This window comes from Heterocephalus glaber, unplaced genomic scaffold (assembly GCF_053883595.1).
Source record: "Heterocephalus glaber isolate CG9 unplaced genomic scaffold, H.glaber_assembly_v1.0 deba00001442, whole genome shotgun sequence".
NCBI classification, from domain to species: Eukaryota; Metazoa; Chordata; class Mammalia; order Rodentia; family Bathyergidae; genus Heterocephalus; species Heterocephalus glaber.
The window spans coordinates 16294159-16311911 of record NW_028258296.1 but is presented as its reverse complement, the minus strand read 5'-3'; positions in this window follow the sequence as shown (position 1 = coordinate 16311911).

Here is a 17753-nt window from a genome sequence, read left to right as displayed (position 1 = left end):
ATCTTTAAAAATGTATTTGAGGTGTACTCAATACTTAAATTTGATACCTAACAAATATAATCAAATATAAATATGAAAAAATATTTACTAATATAGACAAGTAATTGATAGCAGTAATGTTCTACATGATATTTAACCTATCCAATGAAAATTTACAAAATATGTAGAAGAAAATGGAGTTTAAAAAGTTAAAAGAACAGGGAAATGGGGAAAAAATAAGAACTAAGATACATCATGTAAAGGTACAAGATCCCAACGATGAATGTAACTGTATTTTATACCTAAAATGTACCAATAAACTTAACGAAAAAAAATTAAAAGAAACCAGCATGGTGGCACATGCCTGTAATTCCAGCATCAAAAAGCTGAGGCAGGAGGATCTCAAGGTCAAGGCCAGCCTGGGTTACATAGTGAGAAACCCTGTCTCAAATGAATAAAAAAAGAAAACCCAGAAAATTTAAAAGATACGTTTTCATCATTTATAGATTGTGGGCACATGTATACCTACACAGATGCACATACATATAACATATTTTTATATAAAACTGGTTGAAAAGCATCTATCCATAGACGTCTACACATATATGCCACATGCTAATGTTGATGTGTTTTGAAGACTATAAATGCCTTCCTTACTGTAACAGATTTAAATCACAAAGTCGCTACCATCTATATCCAAACCTAGAGTCCTCAGGTCTTCAGATTTGCTCAGTAACTTTACAGTCTCATAATTTAGGTCTTAGTTATTAAAATCAAGATTGTGAATAAGACTCCATGAGATTATTATTTATTGTATCAATCTGTACCTAATACTCATATTAAAACTACTTTATAAAGACAATTATGCTAACTAGAATTTTTCTGCCTCATACATTGAGAAGCAAGGAACACTGGAAATTTATTATAAACATATCTAGTGTTGGGAGCAATGCTACATAATTCTAGGGAAAAATGATTTGAGTAGGCCTAGTTCTTGTGCCTACAGACCAGCTATGACATTCCAGACATAATTGCATTTTGGTCTTGGGTCACAACTGAGACCTCAGTGATCCCAGATGCTGTAATGCTCCAGGACAAGACCACACCTGCGGGAGACGCCAGGGAGGAACCAAATCTTCATCTGCATAGTTCCTCATTGTTCTTAGATTTCCACTGTCCCTGTCTTTTTACACCTTGTTTATCCCAATGTAAAGTACTGAACTCTGCATTTTCACTTGTTACATCTGTTTCCCCATGTGCTGAATAAAAAGTGCTGCAAGCTAGGGGGCTTTGTCTTTGCTGCCCAGAGCAGCACTGATCAAACCCAAAGCTCAGCTTCTTCTCATTTTTCTACTTTTCCTGTAATTCACCGTGTGCTGCCGTGGCTCACAGGAGACCAGGACTCACTGCAGAGGTTCTGGTAACGTCCCCTTCCCCTGTTCCCTACAATCTAGATATGAACTACTTCACTTTTCTGCTTTTTGAGGGGAGGATTAGGGAAGGGAACATGATCAGAGGGTGGAAGAGGGAATATCAGGAAGAAGAGACATCATATATAAGACAAATTACCTTAAAAACACTATGTGTTCAAGGATTAATAATTGGTTGGGTATGAATGAAACATGATGGATGGAAGGAAACTGTGGAGGCTAAGAATTTTATACTTACTTTTCTTGTGGGAAAAAGAATATGCAAGTCATAAGTGCTATGAAAATACTTTGAAAATACAGTATTGTCCAGTTTTCCAAGTATTTGGTTAATTCCTAGATATTAGCTAACTATTAAATTGGAAGTCTAAAATATATTCCGAAACTAAAGGATGCAATTCAGAATATATATAGAATACTTCTTTTAGGTAAAACTATCATTAGCAGCTATATCTTTTTATCAGTAAATGTTTATAAGTTATCTTACAAGAAATGATGTCAATGTTAAAATAGATATGATTAAAATTCTGCAAGTCCCTATTGAAGCATCCTAAAATGTTTGTACAAGATAATATTCTATATTATTTCTCAGTAACAAAACGTTGAATTTAATGCTAAAGTTAAAGTTTTTCAGAATTGTATCTTAGAAATAAGATATTATTAGCTTTTTAAAATTCAAATGTTAAGTCGCTGGAAAAGTTAATTTAAAAGTATTTGCTTTGTGTATGAATCATCTCATTTTAAAAGATCTACTTCTCCAACAGTTAGTAGTATAATGAGAGAGAGTTAAAATTAAAATGTTAGGTAAATAGCAAAGCTCTTTAGCAAATAAATAATTTTTGAGTTACTGATATTTAATATTTCTACAAAATACATTCTGTAGGAATTACTTCATAGAAGAGAAATATTTAATATAATAAACCGAACCTGAGAAGCCTGAAAATAGAGCAAAGCAAACCCCAGCAGTATTAAAATGTCCGACCATAGAAGGGGATGAGTATGAATCCATTATATGTATGTCCTCAAGTTTGTTGAGGAAAATATTAAAATATTTTTAGATTTTTATTGAATTGATAAATAAGATTTGTGTGTTTCTCCCTAGTGATTCAGAAAAAGCAAATGTCACATGAAAAAAGTAAACACTGATAAAGCTTTATACTCAAATACGGTATGTACAGATATTTGCAAAGATTTAATGTATTCCTTTCTAAAACCAAAATTCAATAATTTCACTGGAGCCCTTTGTCTGCTTCCAACCTACTTGCTAAACATCATCCATCCCATTATTCTTTCCCTTCTCAATAATTTTCTATGCTTTTTGTCTTTCTACCACATGGGACTAAGTGTATTTTAACATATTTATTCTATGTTAGAGGAAATGGTAAATTCTAGCAACTATTGTCCCTTGCATTATCTTTTCACTTTTCACAAAATATTCACAAATATTTTGACCATACTTCTACCATTATTTTTTGCCTAGATGAGAATTCATCAACTATTATGAACTAGTTTTCTCTTCTCCTTGACACTATATAATTCACTGGATATAGAAAATATACTCATCCTTTTTCCATAATATTCAGTCCAAGGAAATATAAAATCCTACAAGTTCTAACCAACCCCCTTTGGAGTAGAGATTTTCATCAACTTTTCTATTAATTCTATGCCAGTTATGGATACCTTGTACTTCTTCATTTATGAGGTAAGTTGTGGACTCCCAAATATTTAATTGATTTGATAGTTCTCCCCCTACAGCATCTCATCTCATCTGAAAATTCCCAAATATTTTAAGAGCTATTTAGAATTTTAAAATAATATAAAATAGACTTTTTTCATATGCCTTGTCCTTTTCTATAGTTATGTCTTTCTAATTTTTCTAAACATAGACCTAAGACCTTTTCCTAGGAGAGTAATACTTGTTTACAAATGAATAAATGAAGCATAAATATCTGGATATTGGTCATAAAGTCAAACTGAGATGGTATAGAAATGTTGAAACTTTTGATCACCCTATATATATATTCTGCTCTATTTTTTTTCCCTCCTTTTTGTTCTCTCCCTGTTTTTCTGCCCATAGCTGTTATCCATGAGCAACTATTTTATATTCATGGAAATGTATGGGATTTGCAAAGCCATATCAATGAGATAATTACACATACTTTTATTAATTTGAGTGCATTACAATTAGGTCATAGAAAATTACTCATTAGATCTATAATAAATTCCAGAGTTCGGAGAGCAAGCCTGATTAGAAGACTTATATTTGAGTCCCAGTTCTGAAAGTCACTGGATATGATATTGTTTCAAGAAATCTTTTGAGCTCCATGAACATTGGTTTCTAAATTTCTGAAGGGGGAATAACAAAACCTGTTCCACTTTAATAATTTACAATGAGGATACACATGTAAACTAATGATACCCATGTCAAACTTCACGAGCTTTCTTAAATGTAGGTCCTGCCCCCTCAACAAGATAATCGTATTATGATTTCCTAATTCTGAGCACATCACTCCACCTTTGTCTTGTTTTCTTTCATTTCTTCCTGAACCTGCTAACACGCTTCCAATGATTCTTTATTGTAGGCTTTTCATCATATCTCATCTCCATGACTAAAATAGATGTTCCAGGTTATTCCATTTACAGAACTGTTTACTGCAATACTATTGTTACCCTATTTCTTGTCTCCTTGAAGTCTGTCAGTAGCTGTGTGAACAATGATAAGCATAACGAGTTCCCAATCTTCTGTGTATTTTCTGTGTCTGCTCCGAGCATAAAGAGCAGAAATGCTAATTACAGCAGAACTCTAGTGGGTGGGTGTATGGAAGCTTTTGCTTTCTGCTCAAAAGAGGAGGTGAATGTTCAAACCAGGGAAGAGTGTGAACACTGTCAGCAGCCACCTTACTCTGGATTCTTCCCTGAGTTAAAAGTAGTTAGGCCCCTCTCTGTTTAAGGTCTGGAAGTTGGGCATTTGACTATTCCTTCCATTTTTAATTGATACATGTTTTCTACTGCTTTCAGAATAAAGTTTAAACTTTTAAAAAGGTTACCTGAAAAATCGTGTATGGATATTTCCCATAAATACATTTCCTAGTTTCCTAAGCTAAACGATTCATGCTAAGGTTCTTGACCATACCTCTGTCTTTGAAACTGTTCTTTCCTTTGACAATATTAGGAAAAAATGGGTTGCTTTTGTTTTGTTTTGTTTTGTTTTCTATATCCTCAAATGCCACTGATTCATCTTTAAGATTTTGGTCCAATATTTTATTTTGAGGGAACTGGTTATGTGGGTGACCCTTAGTTTAGATGTAGTCTCATGAGATATATCTGAATGGAAAGTAGAAAAGTGAAATTGAGGGGAAAAAGGAAACTAACCCTCAAAATATTTATAACTATGCCCTCAGCCAAACACATGAGAAGTTTAGAATCTGGGGTGACTTCAGCCCAGGTGTTCCAAATGGAGGCCAGGAAGCCAGACTGCCATCCTTACACAACTGATCCTAACAGTTCTATGAATCCAAGGTCTACTGTCTCTGAAAGAGGCAGCAGCAAGCATCTTCAGCAACCATATTTCCCAGCCATTAGGAATTCAGGGTGTTAAATTTGAAGGCATCTGATAATGGCCCTCACTACCCTGCTTTTGGGTATTCCCATTGGTGGTACTCTGCCGATTAACAGAAAATTGTATTTATTGCTTTCCCTCATTCAGTCGGGAGTTTCTTGAGGGAGAAGATTACAGTTCCCTTTTCACTGCATTCTCTGTTCTCACAATAACCGAATGTGTGGAAGGAATACTGAATAAAAGAACAATCCAATAAATGTACAAACAATTGGTATTTTGTGGAAGGATTTTAAAATTTTAAAGATAAATAGTGTAGAATAAATAATTATGAATAAGGACTGACTACCTCACTATTTGTCTGATATTTGAAAAAAAGTCCAATTTTTATTTTAAAACTCAATCATACTACAGGTACCTTCCAAAATTATGATTTAAAAGGATGCATTAATACTGAATTTTACACTTGAATTTTTAATAAAACTATTTTGTCACATATCTATGCTGGTAACCATCCTAAACAAAAGTAAATGATGGTATTAATACTTTATACTTTCCCTTATATGTTTGGAAAATAAATGTAACTTCTAAAAGAAATTACATATAAATCAAAAAATTATTGATATCTTTATGAAGTTGATTTATTTTGACTTCATTGTCAGATTAACAGCTTTTGACTACTACTAATAAATGATATCACAGTGTATGAAACAAACAAATGTTTAATCTTATTCAGCAATAAATTGTGGGAAGGCATTCCTGACCTGCAGAGAAGCTCAAAAATACCATCACATCCCAAACCTGTACTTTGCCAATCTTAATAAGTATCTGTTGTCACTCGTTGCTGTAATGCATGGCATCCTGTGTACATTCAAGGCTGGAAGAAGGGATGCTGGCATGGCAATAGGTTTTCTCTCTTGTTTATCAAACAAACATGTCTTTCCCACAACACCCTAGCACTATAAATGGTACCAGGTTTCTGTTACATTTCACTGTCTGGCCCTGATACAAGGAGATTGACAGATGAGTGGGATTTTTCCTAGCCTCACAGGGAAGTAAGTAACAATGGAAGGAGAGTTTGGGAGATATATTAGTCTAATCAACACATGGACCTACTATGCTTGAAGAATTGCTGTTTGTATCAGCTCAAATGGTTGTTTTTTTTCCAAGTGCAGTGGAGGAAAAGATAAATTAGAAGAGGCAGAAAGCCTGTTGCAGGCTGAGATAATTTCCTATTTATCTCTACATTTCCATTGTCTATCATTTTGCTTTGCATTTCCGAGACAATAAATGCTTGATGAATTATCACTAATCATATTGTTCTTTTAAATGTTGATTATAGATATTATAGACACATATGTTACTGATAATTTTTATAACATTTTAAATGAGAGCCTAGATGCAAGAATAAAATCATTTCAACTATACAATTATTGAGACTCGATTAAGTACTCCAAGGAGAAAGCTAAGCAACACACATTTAAGAAAATCGGTATTTAGAATCTGAATTTTTAAAAACAAAGAAATCAATGTTTAAGACTAGTCATCTGCTTTATGAATGTCATAGTATTTGTTAAAGTTCCACATAAGCATTTCCCTAGTGGAGTGACAGTTCACTAAATGAATTAGAGCACCATATAATTATCCTTAAGTAATGCAAACTAAGATCCCATATGAGCAGTGATAGTGGCATATAATGATAGTGTCATCTCTTCATTTAGGGTACAGCATGCCATCAGAGAAGATGAGATGAATCCTAAATGGGTGGGTAATGCTCCATAGTACGGACTTAACAGATTATGACATCAGGCTGATACCCAATCCATCTGCTAGCTGCGCAGGACAGAGGACATATTGTTACGGTGATTAGGCCAGGTGGTACCTCATTTGATATCACAGCTGTGCTCAACTGCCACTCAGAAACTTAAAACCATGTGAAACATTCCTTGTTTGGGGTCACATGAAAAGAAAGAGCAGCAGCTGGGATATATTCTTAACAAGTTCCATACAGAGATTCTTCAGCTGAAATTAAAAATAAAATGTTTTGCAATATGTCATGAGGAGTGAAGATTTAAAGTCTAGGTTCTGTTGTTTGCCTCCAGGTTATTAATATGGTATAATTTTTCAATTTTTGGTCAATTCATTCAGCCATGCAAAGGAAAAGGTAGTTGTGACATATGGGCAATCTATAATTCAATAAAATATTGAGATGATTCATATAAAAACATATTTCAGTTCCTGAAATATAATATGCTCTTAATAACTGTTAGCCATTAATTTAATTATTCTTGAATGTTGAAAATTTCTAATTCTGGAGTCCCTGTTTATATCCTGTACTATCTTTGCTTATTTAATTTAACTCTTTCAGTATAGCAGTATGTCATACAACTACATATGAATGTAAATCCACATATACAATTGTGATGCCTTCAGCCCGATTCCACCTTGTGGTTGAGACTTAGAAGGTGGCTGCCTTTGCCTTGATAAGGTGCATGACAGATTACATGCAGCCATAGTTGACCCAAGTAGCATTTTTGTGAATTTTAACAGGGTACTGTGCATAGGTATGGAGTCCAGGTAGGTTTGAAGAGGGAAATTTGTGTGCTGGATTTCAGCATTCTCTCTTCCTCTGGAAGACAGCCTTATAGCAGCCCCAGCCTGCAGGACCTTACTTGATTGATGTTACTTGTTACTGGGATAAGTTGCCTCCTTGAAGAAAAAAAAAAAGAAACATTAAAGCCATAAGCAAATTACTCAGTCCCACTAAGGGTCCTGGGGATAAGGAAGTCCCAAATAATAGACAATGGAATAGACTGACCTGTGTATTTACGCAGACATGTTAACTATGAATGGATACAATCAGCTCTTTCACTCTACATCCACATCCTGAGAGATGTTGTCAGCAGTGTCAACCATAACATTAAATAAAGAACATCTTCATCAAATTACACATTAATTTGAAAATGAGAAAGAGAAGAACTGCATGCCACACTAAGGAGTATCATTAAACCCATAGTTTATGGTATAAGAAACTTGTAATTTATTTGTGTTGTTACAGATAATCCTGAAGATACAGAAGTAGAAAATTGTAATTTTACTGAGATGCTTCAGAATTGGTGGTAGGTGCTGAGATTAGTCAATAGTCCTGCTATACACTTACTTCCTCTTTGAATGCCCTTTCACTTATGGAATACTTATTAGGAGGATGAATACAAAACACACACAAAAACACACACACACACATACATTATACTGTGCTTTTTTGGAGAGGGAGAGGGAGAGAGAGGGAAGGAGAGAGAGAGAAAGAGAGAGAGAGAATTTGAGATTACCCAATAAAAAGCAAAATGAAAATGCTAGTGAAGTAAGGAACAAGTGAGGAAATCTATAAAACTGATGTTATTTGCCATTTAAAAAAAAACACTTAGGTTGGGCTGGGGATTTAGCTCAGTGGCGCTGCGCCTGCTTGGCAAGCACAAGGTTCTGATTATAATGCCTGGTATGGAAAAAACAAAACAAAACAAAACACTGAGCTCTACAAAGAAGTGATTGGATTGTACATCTACATGCTAGAGCACTGCCTAACAGTTTTTTCTGGGTTATTTATTCCTTAGGAGGCCGGGCCTTAGGTTGATATTTTACTAATCAGAAGCTGAATTTTATGAAATTTTTGGTTACTTTGTAGATTTGTCCAGTAGAAATGTTAGCGTTTTCTATCATGTGTAGACTTTGACTCTATTTTCACTAGTTCACCTGATAGGTTATTAACCAGTTTTGTCCTTAACTTAATACACTTACATCCAATGATGTATTCCATTCACGTGGAATAGGCTCCATGCAGCACAATAGTTAGTAGCAACAATTAGTGACACATTTAGGTTTTTAATTATTCTTAGGTATATGTTAAAGACTCTACTCAAGCAGATTATCTTTTACAGCTAGGAATAAGTGATTTTTAATTTTTTTTCTAAAGAAAGAATACACTGGAACAAGATTTCAAAAACTATTCATTAGAATTACAAAAGTGCAAATGACATTTCAGAACTTCATTTTTAAAAATATCACTTGTAGACATGGCAAAATACATGCTATCTATTCCAATGGAATTTAACATTCAAATTAAATTACAAAATGTTACTTTATAAATTTTACAACAAAATTACTTTAGCTTCTTGCCAGTGAGCAAAAGCCTCTTAATTCCCCTAATCTGGAGCATAAAAACTGAAGACTGGCTTTTCTGGGTGTAATTAGTTTAAACTAATTCTCCCTACAATATATATTTTTTTGTAAATGGCAAAGACATCCCACAACCATTTAGTCCAATAGAAAATAGAAATAAACTTTGTTTCACAAAGACTCACAAGTTTGGAGGAGGAGCATAAATGTTAAGACTGGGCATAGTTCACATCTTTTTGAAATTTCATTAATGACCATATATACTGTTCAATAAACTACTAATAATTCATTATTTTAAAATTAAGCTCTTTCCTAAGCATTAACATATTATATTTTATATGTTGTATTATTATATTTTATATTATTAATATACAGATTTATCTGCAATTAGCTTTTTACAGTAAGCAATGACTCAAACATGTTTCACAGTTAGCATTTATAGACCAATCTCATTAATTTTAATGACCACATATTTATTATTAATATACCTGTATTTATTTGACCGATCCCCAAATGATAGGCATTTTCTTTGTTTCACATTCTTCATCAAGGCAATCAGTGCCATAAAGAACATTTTTTTTATGTCTCTTTGCATGGTGTGTGATTGTTTTTTTTTTTAATCTGTAAGGGAAACTAGAAAAAAAATTTCTGGGCTTAAAAATTCTAACTAAATTGTCTTCAAGGGAAAGGCTATTTAAACTAGTAACATATGACTATATTTATTTCCCCACACCTTTGTCAAGACTGAATATTATCAAAATTTTAATATTTTACAACTAAAAAAATTGTTTGAAACTCTCTCTCTCTGAGCATTTAAGAAATGGAAAATATTCAATAATGAAATATTTACCCACATTCCCTTACTTAATTTTAAGTTTCAAAAAATATATATCTTAGTTGACATTACTGTATTAAATATTCAAGTTATAATTATAAAATTTTTCTTTATATATTTACACATATTTTCCTTTTATACTCCTCTTAAAATCTTCCATACTCAAAAATTGTGAGTATGGAATTATCTATTCAATGTTATCTATTCAATTTTCTACTAAATAATAAAATTTTTCTCCTACATCTTTTAGCTCAAATACATCTGAGAAAACTTTTCTGTCCCTTTTGTGTATATTTCACAAATAGTAGTCACCATCACAACCAAAGTTGCTTCCCAGAAAAACATGGATTTTGCAATGGCAACTTTAACATTTTAGAAATTCAATGGCACTTTCTCCTCATATATATTGTATATTATATTTTTATATACTTAAAATCTGAATTTATATCTATTTTATTTGGATTAATGTGACTATGTTATTTTTAAAACCGATACAATGAGATTTTCTTCATTATTCTTCTAATATCTCTTGGTATTATCATTTTATATTCCAGAACATTTTCTTATCAGTTAGTCAAACATAGAAAGTATTCATTGAGAATCTTGTTTGGGATTGCACTTGAATTAGTACATGGTTTTTGACAATCTGATATCGTTCTATAATTGTATATTTCATTCTAAAGATATATTTAACTTCTTTATCCAAATTTTATAAATTTTTTCATTTAGTTATGTATGTTTTGTTAGATTAAATTCTAGGTATTTTGTGTTTTCTGCTCTATTTTAATAAAAATCATAGCTTACTACTTTTCTAGACAGTAGCTATTATAGAAAGGATGTCTGTCTTTTTCATGGTCTTTTGAAAATACTTTTACAATTTTATTTTTATTAATTGATCTTATTCAATCTTCTATCATATGCTCTTTAAATGTAGATTTTCTCCCATTATCTTTTCATTGCGGTGTGTGTGTGCGTGTGTGTGCATGTGTGCAAGTGTACATTTCTGTATATACTGGAAAATTCAATGTGGTGATGTTTAATTAAGTCAGTTTAAAATTTTTTCAGTGATATTTTGACATTTAATTAAATGTTCATACATGTTACACAAACTTTGACTCAGTTTTTAATTTTGAGCATTCCTTGTATGTTCTGAGATAAGTACTTGGCCATATTCTTATTTGTTATGTATGTCACTAGCATAAATAAGTCTCATATTTACAATTACATGTATGGCTGGTCTGTGAATCATGTGTTTGTGTGTAAAATATTAATATCTATTTTCAAGGTTGGCTTTATGCTATCTCAAAAGCATGAATTGGAAATCTGTTTTATATTTATGTTATTATTAAGTGTTTAATACATTTGAGTATATTTTAGTGAATTTATACTTTTGTATTGCATTTTAATTTAATTCAGATTTTTCAAATTTATATGTATTAAGCAGTATACAATGAAGCTTTAAATTTATGAACAAATACACTTTTCTTTACCATTTCATTAAAATTCACCTCATATCTTTATTAATTCCTCCTCTTTATTTTTATTTGGGTTAATTTAGCTTTTCTTATTATAGATTCCAGAGTTAAAAGATTTTTTCAGTGTTTCTTATTTTCTAAGCAAGATATTTGTGATAACGTAGATGCCTATGAAAAATATTCTGGCTGCAATGATGGATTTTGATATGTCTTCTTGGAGTTGATCATTTCTAAATAGAGTATAATTTCCATTTCCATTTCCTCTTTGATGTAATGGCTATTTATGTCATTATTTTCTAGTTTTCAAATGTATCTGTCTATTCACTTGCTTTTGCTTTTCATCAACATCTATTACAATTATGTTGTTCAAAGAATGCAACTTCTGTAACTTAAAGATTATAGAACTTATTGAGGACATTTCCCCATGAATACAGTTAAATTCACTTTCAAACTGTGTGTTTAGAAAAAAAATGTTTATGTTCTTAGCTATATGACATACAATAAGATCATCATATTTAAAAATTCACAATATTCTTTTTACAATCTAAAAATTTTTGGCCACATGTTTGGAGGATTCTTCCACCACAATTGTGGACTTGTCAATTCTTTCTGGAGTTTATATTTTCATTCTTATTCCTCACTCGCCCCTTGCAAAAGGTTTATATATTTACCCACTTACCAGGAAGAGTTGCACTTACTCCCCTCAAGTAAATGAAATATGCATCCCAGGCTATGTGTCTTACTTTTGCTGTGGATGGTTAGAGATTGGGCAAAGTCAGTGGAAGAAAAGTAACTATATGGTTGAACTTGAGATCTTATGCATCTGCTCTCTGCCTGAGAACATCATGCCCCAGAAGACTAGCAGACCCATTATAGACACATAAAAGATAATAATTGAAACATAAAAGAGAATAATCGAAAGCCCCTGGTATTTTGGATTTTTATTCTTTGTGGCATTATTGTAGCCAAAATATGACTAAATCTTAGTTCCAGAACTGGGTTGCTAATATGTTGAAAGCTAAAAATACATGGTATTGGCTTTGAGTAAGAGTGACAGTCAGCAATGAAACTGTGATAGAAGGACAAAGAAATGGTGAGCTTTGTTATGAGATGATAAAAGACTTGGTAAAGCTATCACTTCTGATAACATGGAAGTCAGAAAATGAACCTTATGGACTTGTATTGTTGGACACAGACGTTTCCTGATAGAATATTGATAGCACAAGCTGATTTTTATGAGCTGCATTTGAAAATGTGTCTCAAAAAGAACTTTGGATATGATTTTGACATATGAAGTTGATTGGAGTCAATGTTTTTCAAAAACTAAAATAAAATTTTGACAGAACTCTATTACCATTCTGCATTAAAAAGAGCCTGTGACTGGTGAAGATGGATAGACAACTGGCCCTCAACTTCGGCCAGGCACAAAACAGCCTGAAAAAACTTTTGTCGCCAAGGAGCATACATTCCCCAGTCCCCTTTCAAAAGGTAGCTTAAAAAGGATGATAAAAGACATTGCAGAATGAACATAAAAATTGGGATTTATCCCTAGAAAGTGGAAGTAGGATTATATCATCACTGGTCTATTTTAGTTGATAGCTGTCTGGATCAAAGGAGACAAGTTTAGATCTGACTTTGTTCTTGGATTTTTAAGCCACTTGTCATGATTGAATAAATTTCTGGGCATCTTGGGGATATGGAGATATATTTTGGAAGAGTTAAGTAAATAGTTGTGACAAAGAAAAGTAGATCATAGTAGGATGGGTTTTTGTTTCCAATTCGTCACACCCTTCTTAGTTTTAGTTATATAAATCTATACTCTTACCACATGAGTTTGACATGTTATTAAGCCTGGGATATTTTGGGCAATGGAATATTAGGATATTTACTTGGTGGTAATATTGAGTTCATATGTGTTTGTAGGTTTTATTTTTGGTAGTAGTGCCAACTGGTTCCATAACGAGAAACACATATAGAATTATCTTGAAATAGAGCTGTCCTGGGAAATCCAAGACTAGGAAAAAAAGATAGTATTTATTGTTTGCAGCCATTAAAATTTGATATATTAGCAAGTAAAAATTCTGACTTTTTGGTTTCTGTATGATTGAATCTTTTAGCATTATAAGGTATTCTTTCCTGTCCTTCTTAATGTCCTTTACTTTGAATTATATTTTGTCTCTTTTTAATATGGTTACTTTAACTTTCTTAAGGTTCACATCTGATTTTATATATACCTTCCCATCCCTTTGTAATCAAACCTTCTTTGCCATTTGTTTTAGTAACTGCTTTAAAGTTAATTGTTGTGTAAATAGATATTTCTTTTTAAACCACGCATGATTATATGTCTTTTTCTTCTCTAAAAATTCTCAGTTTAATCGATTTTTTTTTTTTTTTTTGTACCAGGGATAGAACTCAGGTCCTTACGCTTGCAAGGCAGGCAGCAGAACCACTGAGCTAAATCCCCAGCCCCTTGATTTTTTATTATTCAGTTTTCTTTTTCACATATGTACAGAATTTTACTAAATATTTCAGAGTAATGTGTTTTTTTGTTATGATTCAGTGGCTTGTGCGTGTGTGTGTGTGTGTGTGTGTGTGCATGTGTGTGTCTTTTCTATTATAATCCTACATTTTCATTCTTCTAGGGATGCTTGAGAGTAACTATTATATTTAAAGGAACAACTAGCACAAGTTAAAAACTTTATCCTCCTCTCCCTAAACTATACAAATTGTTGAACTGAATTATGACAGATTAGTTTATTTGGTCTGTTTATTGGCATGTATATGTCTGTATATCAGTAAAATCTGGAATTTTTTTTCAAAAAGACTCCTCTATGTTTGATGAAGTCCTTTCATTTGAATTCTGAATATATCTTTGTATAGGCTATTGTTGCCTGAGCAGAGATTTCTAGGTTTAAAATTATTTTTCTCCAAATCTTTGGAGATAGTCATTAATTTTTAGAATCTACTTTTGCCAATAGTATATATGTTGACAACTCATTACTTGTTTCTTTCAAGGTGTATCTATAAAATTTGAGGATTTTTTTTATGGTCTTAGAGTACAGGAACTTTACCTTCAAATATCTGATGAAATTTCTTTTAAAAAAATGTAGATTTCACTCAACTACAGATAACAACTTCAATCTTAAATTTCATGCTTTTCTTAGCTAGAAGATGCATCTTTCTTACAAATTTAAGTTTAAACCTTTCCTGCAATTTATATATTTTTTTGTTTCTGTAATTCCATTGAAAAGACTCTAAGATTTTTGTACTGAATTTCATTTGTGTTAAATTTTCAGCTGTAATTTCCAGCTCTAATATTTTTCTGTAGTCTCTGAGAGATAAACTTTGTTTTATATTCCAATCACTTATCTGATATACAGCTATGTCCATTCTGTTACTTAACCTGATTCATATATAAATGTATCATCAGCAATAACAGAATCTTGAAAGAAGGAGGTACAATGCATATATCATTCTGTGCAAATTAAGGGTAGCTTTTTGTCCGATGGTAATTGAAGCCTGAACATTATTCTGTTTTCATTTTCACTTTTCTATTATACTAAGAGTAGAAGCATCTGACTTTCCTTTTCTTTTTCTGTGAGGATGGAAACGGGGCTTGGTTTGTCCCACAGCTTTCATGCCACACCCTCTTATTTCCCTTGCCTTCCCCATGGTTACCTAAAGAGGGATAGCATAGCTTTCCTGAGTGTCTCCTGTGATCCCTGAAGTGACTTCATGGATGCACTCCAGGCAGGAGGTGCAGCTCAGCTGTGAGCTGTGGCCCCCTCTTTCATGTCTTTGAAAAAGCCAGGAAAACCATCTCCAACATGGCAGAGATTTGAGAGGGATCTGAGCCCATTATTAACATTCCCAATCCCCAAACTTTAATAAGTGAGGTTAAGACACAGCTGGCCCTCCTGAAGATTCCTCAGTTTTAGCTCCTCCATTTCTGGGGTGATACAGTAGCTGTCAATCAAACAGCCATTCCCCAACTTACAGCTGTGGCTGTCCTGGATGCCACACATTTGGTTTGGAAGATGTTTGTCCTGATTGTACCAGGGTCAATAAACTAAGAAATAGAACTGAATTTGGAACAATTGGTAAGCTCATATTAAAGGCTTGAATTTAGACCAATTTGGACAATCATAAGCTCAAAATCAGACCAATCAGCAGGCTTGAATATGGACAATCACAGGTCTGTAGCTGCTGTGTAAGTCACCCTCCCTTTCACTTCTTGGGCTACACTATGAAGACTCCCCCTGGTGTACTGAGCCCTGTGCTGCAACCCAGTCCTGTTCAAATAAAGCTTCCTTCCAGTGCTCCTGTGAATCTGCTTGTGATTTATTTATTGAGTAATGTGGGTTCAGAAGGTCCTGCAAATCTATTTGGAATTTTTATCCTGAATAGTGCAGACACTTAATCTTTAAAAAAATGAGAGCTATAAAAACAAGCAGCTGTTAATCTTGAAATGCATCAGAGACCAACAGCCAATGGTGGTAAACAACAGAGAACAGCAAATTAAGTAACTAGCACAAACCAGCATTAATTGACAGTTGGTAGCAGTGGCAGAGACCTGAAACCAGTAGTGTTGACCAATGGCATCCAGGATTAATTAGTGTTGACTGGCATCCTCAGGTTTCAAGCCTGTAACCCAGACGGATGGGGGTTATTGGGGCTCAAATCTCAGAGCTGATAGCAGAGCTGCATGTTTCCAACTCATGATTTCTATCTGAATTTAGCAAAAGAACCCTCAACTGCAATACCATCTTTTTATATTATATGCCTATTGAATTTGATACTCTTCTCTTATTCTAAATATTTTTATTTCTGCTTTTCTAACCCACATATATTATATTTTCATTTACTATTTCCATTGTAATTGTGAAGTAACTTTAAGCTAAATTTCTGGAACTAAATTTTCTGGTTCAAATCTATGTAGATTTTTTTTTGTGACTTAGCTCAAGGAGCAAGTTCTGGCATAAACTTGCTTGAGTTGAATCTTACCAGTTTCGATGTAGAAAGATTACCTTTTTGATACATTTTCTTCATCTAAAATGGAGAGAATTATTAACTCTTCAAATCATAGCTTTGAGGATTCAATAAATATACATGTAACACACATACCTAGATTTCCTAACGTAACCATATTTCCAAAAATATGAACTATTTATTTATAGTTTTTAACTTTGGTTAGGTTTAAAATATGAAAAATAAAAATGAAACTACAAATAATTATTACTAAAACATAGGAAATTTAGAAAAATATTTGAAATAATTTAATTATTTATATATGTTCAATGAAAACTAGCCTTACTCTTCATAGACCCAATTTTATAATGTTTTTTCATCTATACACATAGAAAATTCTGTTTGATAGTAAAATATAGTAAAAACCAGTGAGCTATTTCAAATAATGTATATTCACTTCTTCTTAAATCTAGGCCATATTTCTGTGCAATTGAAATATTTTGTGAACATATTGATTGAAGATGATTATTAAATTATGAACAGCAATAAAGCAAAAGAACAGAAGGGGATTAACTAAAATTCCTATAAGAGCAATAATCTGAATAGAAAATAGAATTGGAAGTACATAGTCATTTCTAAAACAAAATTTCTGAATGAAGAGTTTTCTCTCTGAAGATGATCTCAAGATAAACATCATAGATGGCCACTCTGTTAGCTACTTGTGGAGACTGTTGACAAAAATAAATGTACAAAGTAAAAAGATTTTTGAGTAAATCTTGAAGAGTAGAAACAGCTACCTTACCACATCATGGAAACTGCTTTCTTTGGGGATAAATATAATGTCTTTTATTAGTTTTAGAAAATGCATAATTCACCTCCATCACTTTCTTTCTTGATCATAGTTTTCTTTCCATAGAGGTACTTACTTGCGTAGTGACATTTATTTAAAAGTGAATTCTAGAAGACTTGTAGAAAAATCGCAATGAGAAAAGTGCTGAATGATTTTACGAGGCAATAATCCAGTTCTCTTACTGCAAAACTCTAACCAGCCTTCAGCCTTAGAGTTTATCCACGCGGGAACCGGATTATTGCCTCATAAAACAGCTCAGTGCTCTTATTATGGCCTAAATATAATTGTGTTTAAAGACTTTGTTGATTCCATTTAGCAAAATTAGTTTTTATCTTATTTCATCATAATAGTGGCTTCTAATAACCTTGATGATATTTTGATGAGTGCCCAATTTTACTTTCAAGAACAGAAAACAAAAATTTTCTTTAAAGTAAAATTTTCATGGGAAAAAGTTTTAAATCTTTCTTACTTTAATATTATAACTCATTAT